The sequence below is a fragment of the Topomyia yanbarensis genome, chromosome 2 (genome assembly GCF_030247195.1).
Source record: "Topomyia yanbarensis strain Yona2022 chromosome 2, ASM3024719v1, whole genome shotgun sequence".
Classification (NCBI taxonomy): Eukaryota; Metazoa; Arthropoda; class Insecta; order Diptera; family Culicidae; genus Topomyia; species Topomyia yanbarensis.
In genome coordinates, this window is record NC_080671.1 from 425,783,848 (window position 1) to 425,791,118 (window position 7,271).

Genomic DNA, 7,271 nt, shown 5'->3' on the forward strand with positions numbered 1-7,271 from the left:
CTCTAAAAATACCCTGAATACATTGATTGATTTTCATGCAGATTAGGTAAAAGGTAACGAAAAATTATAAATATTTCCTAAAATTCAGTTATAAATATTTTTGGAACCTTTGAAATTTTATAGATTGTGTGTGTATCTGTTTGAGATGCTGCTTCTTAAAAATATGCAATCTTCTTTGGATTTTTATGTAGAATGTTATTTTTATCTATATGAAGTTTCTCTGAAAATACTCTTGGAGTTTTATTGATTTTTATTCGCACTAATATTTGTTTACAGTAACAGTGCATTGAAAACGCCTTCAGTTATTTTAAATTTCACTTCGTATTGAAAATTTCTATGTGAATTAGCCTTCTTTGGAACAATAGCAAATCAATGGAAATAATTTTAGAATTTTATTGATTTCAATACAATAAATACATTTGCCTTCTTTAAAATTTTCGTATTATATTTTTTAAATGCTATTCATTTTAAATTAAATTACGACTTTGATATCGCCTTCTTTTAGCATAAGCTATTTTCTGGACCTTCGATCACTGAAAAAAATCCAAACGTTAATTCTATTTGCTTCAAACCGCTTAAAATTCATATGAAGAAGAAATGCTATTGTTATCTCGCGCACACATATCTTCTATGTGTCAACTGTATAAACTATGTATGAACACACATAAGTTATATGTGCATATTGTTATAGAATGGGGTTTTATGTGCCCAATAGTTATGAAATGTGAATGTAAGATTAATATTTCTTGTAAATACACACATTAGGTTTATGTGCCAGCAAATAGTGTCTATATGCCTCCGTTAATTGCAAAAATCTATGTGTAAAATCAATAGGCATAACGTTTACTTTTTTTTGAATGATAATGATTTCAAATAAAATTATATATGCATGAGAATTAGTTTTTTTAAAATTCCCTAACATGATCAGCAAGCAAAGACAAGGAAACCAAACAAATATTTGAGTAGCAACATAGTTCTAAATGCAAATGTTCTCAAAGTACTTCAGATTTCAATAGTATAACAAATTGCCGAGAAAAAGTACGTTCCGGGAATTGGTACATTCCGGGAAATAGTATTCCGGGAAATGGTACATTCTGGGAAACGATAATTGTTATGCTTTCAGCTTTCTTAAATGGCAAATATTTAAACGTGTATGTCTTCAATAAAATAATCAAGGAAGTAGATAGTAATGTTCGTAAAAATGTTCATTCGTTGCTACCAAATACAAATATGTTAATACGGAATGCTCTGATGATTTTTCAAGGACACATTTTATAACCCAGGTACACCAATAAAGGTACACTGTCAGAGTGACAGTGTACTTTGATGAAATAGTGCCGAAATTGGCTGCACTGATTGAATTGTTGTTGTATTTTTGACATTTGAAATTGTTTTCGTCCGGTGCTGAAGAACATTATTAATATTTGATATTGGACGGAATTTCAATCATTTTATCTGCTGTAACGTTATAAATTAAAATGTTTTTACTTCTACAAATTTTCGTTTTCTGCAAATATGTAAAGTAAGCTAAAATTAATTTCTGAAATGAGCGGATATGTACTTCTAGTAAGGAACAGCATCCGATCGAGCTACGATCTGCCGAACTGCCTCTATGAATATCCGGTCAGGCAATAATGATGCTTTGCCGCGGATGCGGTATCGTCCAGCAACACGACAAAGCAATTAATGTACTGTATATATTAAATCAAGCCCATCCAGTTCAGAATGACGATCGCGAAACGTATACGTGAAAGTTCAGTAGTGTTTTGAACGAAAAAAATCTAAAGCAGATGCCGTAAGTACATAAACCGCTTTGGCCAGTTGACGAATAAAATTTTTGGTACTGTATTTGCAGCAAAGGCACGGGTACTATGCTGATGCATTAACTACGTTGTACATCTTCTGGACGGATCTTAGAGACACCTGAGATGCGCTTGTATCCGGATGTTACGCTCAAACGGCTCTAACGATTTTATAATATTTTAAGAACGCACTGTAGCAGTTGATAGATTATGGAAAAGCCGTATGCAAGACAGTACATGTAAATAATTGACAAGCAGAAAAACCTGCTGCTGTCCCGATGTTACACTTCCTATCTGTAAGTGATATGCAGCTCATGGCTCGGTTCTTTCGACTACAGTTTAAATTTAACAATATTACTGACTCTTAGTATCCAGATTCGGCTTTTGTTTGGCGAACACAAATGATTCTGCTGTACAGACCATAAAACTTTACAAGCTTTGAAAGTGATAAATATTATGAGGAATAATTCTTTTTCGGCTGTAAATTATTGAATTTTTTTTGTTAGCACGTTTATTTGATAAATATATTAGTAAACCATGCAGCTTAACCAGTAGTCCATATCCATGTATGTTATCTTTTATTTTTACTGTATATATATATAGCCAATGTTATCTGGTCAACGAAATAACACAAATTCTCTGGAGTAATTAGCCTGAACAGTGAATCCTATAGACGGGATCAAATCTTCGCACATACTCGATAGTATTTTCACGTAGCTTTACATTCAATTTGAATGTTTTCCAGAATGTTTTGTTTGTGTACAATCCGGGTGTTCGGAGATATGGCCAAATTTATTGCAGATTTCCAAGATGCCTCGGCATTGAGTCGCTACTCTTTAGTTTCCTCGGGTGCCCATAGTGCGTCCACAACGGTTCGAGTGTCAACTGGCCTATGCTCCTATCATATGGTATCATGTGTGCAGAATAAGTTCAAAATTGTTGATCGATTCAAAGAGAAGAAAACACCGAACAACATACTCATTCAAGATATCGAAAAGACACTGTGGTATATTTAGGCTCGCATTTTGTGTCGTTTTTTCAATTTAAAACACCGGGGCTGTAGATTGCACTGGTTTTGCACTTTCTAGCAGAAGTGGGAATGAAACACACCTTGTGGCCTGTTCTTCTGCTAGAAAATGCAACACCAGCGCAATCCACTGCTCCGGGGTTTTTTAATGAAAAAACTCATTGCAAAAATTTATTCCGAAAGCATGGATTACAGTCTTGTCATCATCATTTCAATTCTAGCAAAATGCAACAATATTTTTGAAATACTGGTAAGCTATTTTAAGCAATGGTTATTCGCATATACTCGATGAATAGAATGTTTGGTTTTAATTGATAATTAACTATTTCTTTAATAATATCGTCGAAATGATATCCTGTACCGATTCATTTCGTGGAATGCGGTATGTGTGACTTGCAGTTTCGTCGAACAGCAATCAGAATGCCCGTTTACTATATCGTTGACCTTGCACGAGACTCGTCTAGCCTATAGTTTTGTCTTTTACGACGATGGATGTAGCTTAATCTGTTGATTCCGATTCAGTGTTCCGTTTGATTCACTGTGACATATCGCCTTAAACCTCGCATCCTGTGCCAATTTTTGAACCTAACACAATGAAAAAGAACAACCATAAAACAATGCATGTAACACTTTTTTACTGACACAATCTACCAGGTGTCATATTGTAACAAATGCAGTATAATAAAACGGTTCGTCTGTATGTCCCGGTGGTTTGATTCCCGTATTTAGTAGGGGATTGTACATCTGCCTTGAACAAACATCTCGCACTGGCTGCCATAGCCGACAAATCGAATTGCTTCTGGGTAAATAAGATAAAAATGTTTGTAAAATTAGTTCGCATATGGTCAATCTCACTTACCGGTAGTTTACAAGAAAATTTTCAATATTGCTAATAAACGAATTTGCATTAGCATTCACAACGATCGGTTTCGTCAACCGTCACTTTCTGAATTTTTAAGCAGTAAGTAAAATTAATTTTCTGCAGTTGTTAGGAAGCCTGTCTGGTATGAGATCATCATTAGAGCAGTGTTACATGCTTTTCAGAGTACTCACCGTATTTTCATTTGCAATTTTGTTAATTGCATGCAATTCACATTGTCTTGTTCCTTGCTTAAATTTCTATTTTAAATCTATTTTCCGAATCCATAAAACCTCTACAATCCTCAAAGTTGGTAGTTTCCGTGTCAGCGCTTCAAGAATTTTGCATTCCAAATTGGATACAACAGGAGAAAGCATAGAATATAGTTAAAAATTAGCTAGATTGCTGAATCATTGTTTAGATGTCTATAAAACTACACCATACCCACCGTGTTACAATCATACAAAATAAAATCAAGCTATAGATGGAGTGTTGCAAAAATTTTCGATTTCAAACTGCTCTCGGCGTTTTATATAGTTTAATGCTTGAACTCTATCTGGGAACTCGTGTTCTTGGGTGAATATTCTCAAGGCCCATTCCCCTAAGAGCACCGAGTCTATGAACTCCGTGTACTGTAAGATACATTATCAATAGCTTACTTCACTATGGATTAAGTAATACTTTTTTATTACCATGCCCAGTTCTTCGTCAGAACATAAATTGCGCTCGAGAAAACGCGCCATTTCATACATTTGTTCATCCGTCATGATATATAACATCTGACCACAGAACAAGTGTGTTTTTTCCAGTTTGGTGCGTTGTCGTTCACTGAAATTTCTGTACCGATTGTACACGTCCTTCAGTTCCTGGTGATGATCTGGATATTTTTTTAAAATATCGATTACCGAGATATGTTTTAAGTCCCTAGAATGGTATCAAGGTTCAAATTAGTATATTGTGATTGTAGCACACAAAACATTACTTTTTAACGACATGCACTGCCTCTCGTTCCGGAAGTAGATCAGCCAGTTGCTCCATTATTTTAGAGCATTGTTCTATTCCTGTATCTTTGCTTGCCTTATGTCTCGAGCTTGTCGGCAGTTCTATTACATTTTCGATCTTGTTCTGATTTTGAATTGGCTTATCGCACAAAATATTTAATCTCCTTGCCTTACTGCGCCTAATACTACTTCCAGAAGCTCGCCGTTTTTTGTCGCTTTTAATTTGCATTTTTGTTACCTGTACTTTTATTAGTGTGTTAAGTAAGCAATTTACAAATTTATTGTAGCAAGTCATGCACATTTTTGTTTTGTAATTGTCGTATTCCACAGTCCTTTAGTCGTGTTTTAACGCCTTGGCGGGATTCGCGGAAAAATGCGTGAAACTTTTCTTTCATTGCAAACATTAAATTTGTACCAATATCCAATGCAATGCTATTAGGGTACACAAATCTCTCCGCGTTCGTGTATCGTTTCAGTTTGCAGAATGTGTAGTTATTATCCATTACTTCCCAATCTTCCTGTGGTATTATCAGTTGTTTTCTGCATTTTTCTTCTATTTTGGACAAAGCAAATCCTATGACGTACACTAGGGCATTCATTTCACTTAGATCAGGAGTATTGGTACATTTTATAATTAATGGGTCGAAATTGTGCTTAGTGGTGATCTCCAGTGGGTCTATTTCCATGTCTGGATCATCATCTACATCATCGCTTACCAGATTGGGTACGTTTTGGGGTAAACAATTCGAGATATCCGCATTTAGCATTCGTTCCACGCAACTGTACTTTATTGCTGCGGAGAATTGAAGTGCAGTTGGTGTATCATTGCAGACGCATGATCGTCGTACTCTGGCAAATTCGTTCTCCAACGCATCTTGACATACTTTATTCACACTCAAAGATGACAATGAGTGGTCAGTATCAAGAGTTTCCCACAAAACGCGCAATGCTTTGATATTATGTAGATATCCTTTAAGACATGGGGGTTTTCTTTGGATTGAATACAGTAACTCATCAGCTTCTGTAGCGGCCTGAAAGTGTTAAAATGGAAATATTTGTTTTTTTTAGCAAAAATTGTTGTTTTTTCGGTTAAATGTTTTCATTTATGCTGTGACTTACTGTCGCAGGATCAAACGATGTGCTTGGAACAAAGACTATTCGTTCTAAAATATCGATAGTAGTCTCCAGAAATGCCCAATGCTTAGTGTTATTTCCGATAGCAGCATGCAGTGGCTATAGTAAACAAGTAAAAATTCATTGAATATATTTATATTAACAGATAAAATATACTTGCCTTTACAGCATCATATCTAAAACGTGAATTGAAAACATCAAACAATGAGTCCATTAATTCTAGAAACTGCTGTGTGTATAGATTCCTGAGGTAGTTGGTCTAGGCTAGCATAAAATCTTAATGCCTTCGCAGTCGTTCTGCTCATCGTTCGGGTAGCTGTGCTTACATGCATCTTGGCGAATGTATTTAGAGTTATTGCTTTTTTTTTGGTAAACCTGGTGCAACGCGTGGAACGTTCTCGCTGTCCTTGTAATATAGGTCTCGTATATACTCGAATGATATTATCTTATCATTTAGAAGGATGTTCTTTGTGAATAAATTATTTCTCATTGATTTCAGCAAGTGTAGGTTATCGTAAAACAACACAACTGGAATTGAATCAACTAAGAAGAATTGCTGATCAGTTGATATTCCCAATTGCTCGGCCGTTTTAACGTTTGTTGTATGTTGATCCATGATCAGAACTTCCGGATAGTAACCAGACAATCGCAATATTTGTACGGCTTGAGTAATAATATCTTTTTGCTTCGAACTCACGAGCGTGTTGTAGGCAAAGAAAACGCCAATTACCTACAAGCAGAACGATTTAAAATTGCGTCGAATAGTGGCGTTTCTTAGAAGCTTAGCAAAGATAATAAAACCAATATATATGCACTCAATTGATTAAGTAACTAAACACTCAAGTGAATATTCTGGTTGGATTTTCCAGGTTTCACTGTAACGATAAAAACCCTCCGGAAGCCGCGCAAATCGCCCACTGAACGAGCAGCCGCTGGTGCGCTAAGACGATTACGCTAGATTTTTAGAGCAGGCGACTTCCGGAAGGCTTTTTGTGTAAAAATGTCAAGAAAGTTGAATTTACGTAAAGGCATAGGCATTTCATCACATCGAACTTATAGTATTTTTATAGTACATTTTTCAGTGAAATGAACAAGCATTTTTTCATAAAAATATATTAATAATTGGCGGAGTTATTCCTTTTTCCCTGAAACCCTTTTTTAATTAAGAGGTTGCGGTGATCACGATTGAAGACCAATAGATCAACTAAAATTCCAAAACTCACAAAATTCAATTAGTATATGAGTATTCCTCGTACCTTAACGATTGGTTGAATAAATAAAAAAATTTCCCGCGTTCAGGAACGTTTTTCTTCAATAATCGCTGTTTTAAGCTATAAAAAATGTAAAATTCTCATCCGCAAAACAAAAATTCATGCATAAAAAAGGAATCGTTAAGGTGCGAGAAAAATTAATTATGATCAATTGAAAAAAATGAAGAAAATCGGTTG

At 35.1% G+C, this 7,271-nt stretch overlaps 1 long non-coding RNA gene across 1 annotated transcript; it reads right to left on the reverse strand.

Moving 5' to 3' along the window:
- Positions 1 to 3,309: 3,309 nt before the first annotated feature.
- On the reverse strand, positions 3,310 to 3,825 carry LOC131681977 (uncharacterized). The gene is made up of 3 exons (XR_009304001.1): positions 3,689 to 3,825; positions 3,481 to 3,628; positions 3,310 to 3,414 (listed from the first exon to the last, which is right to left on the reverse strand). It is a non-coding gene; the product is annotated as an uncharacterized LOC131681977 (long non-coding RNA).
- Positions 3,826 to 7,271: the final 3,446 nt, after the last annotated feature.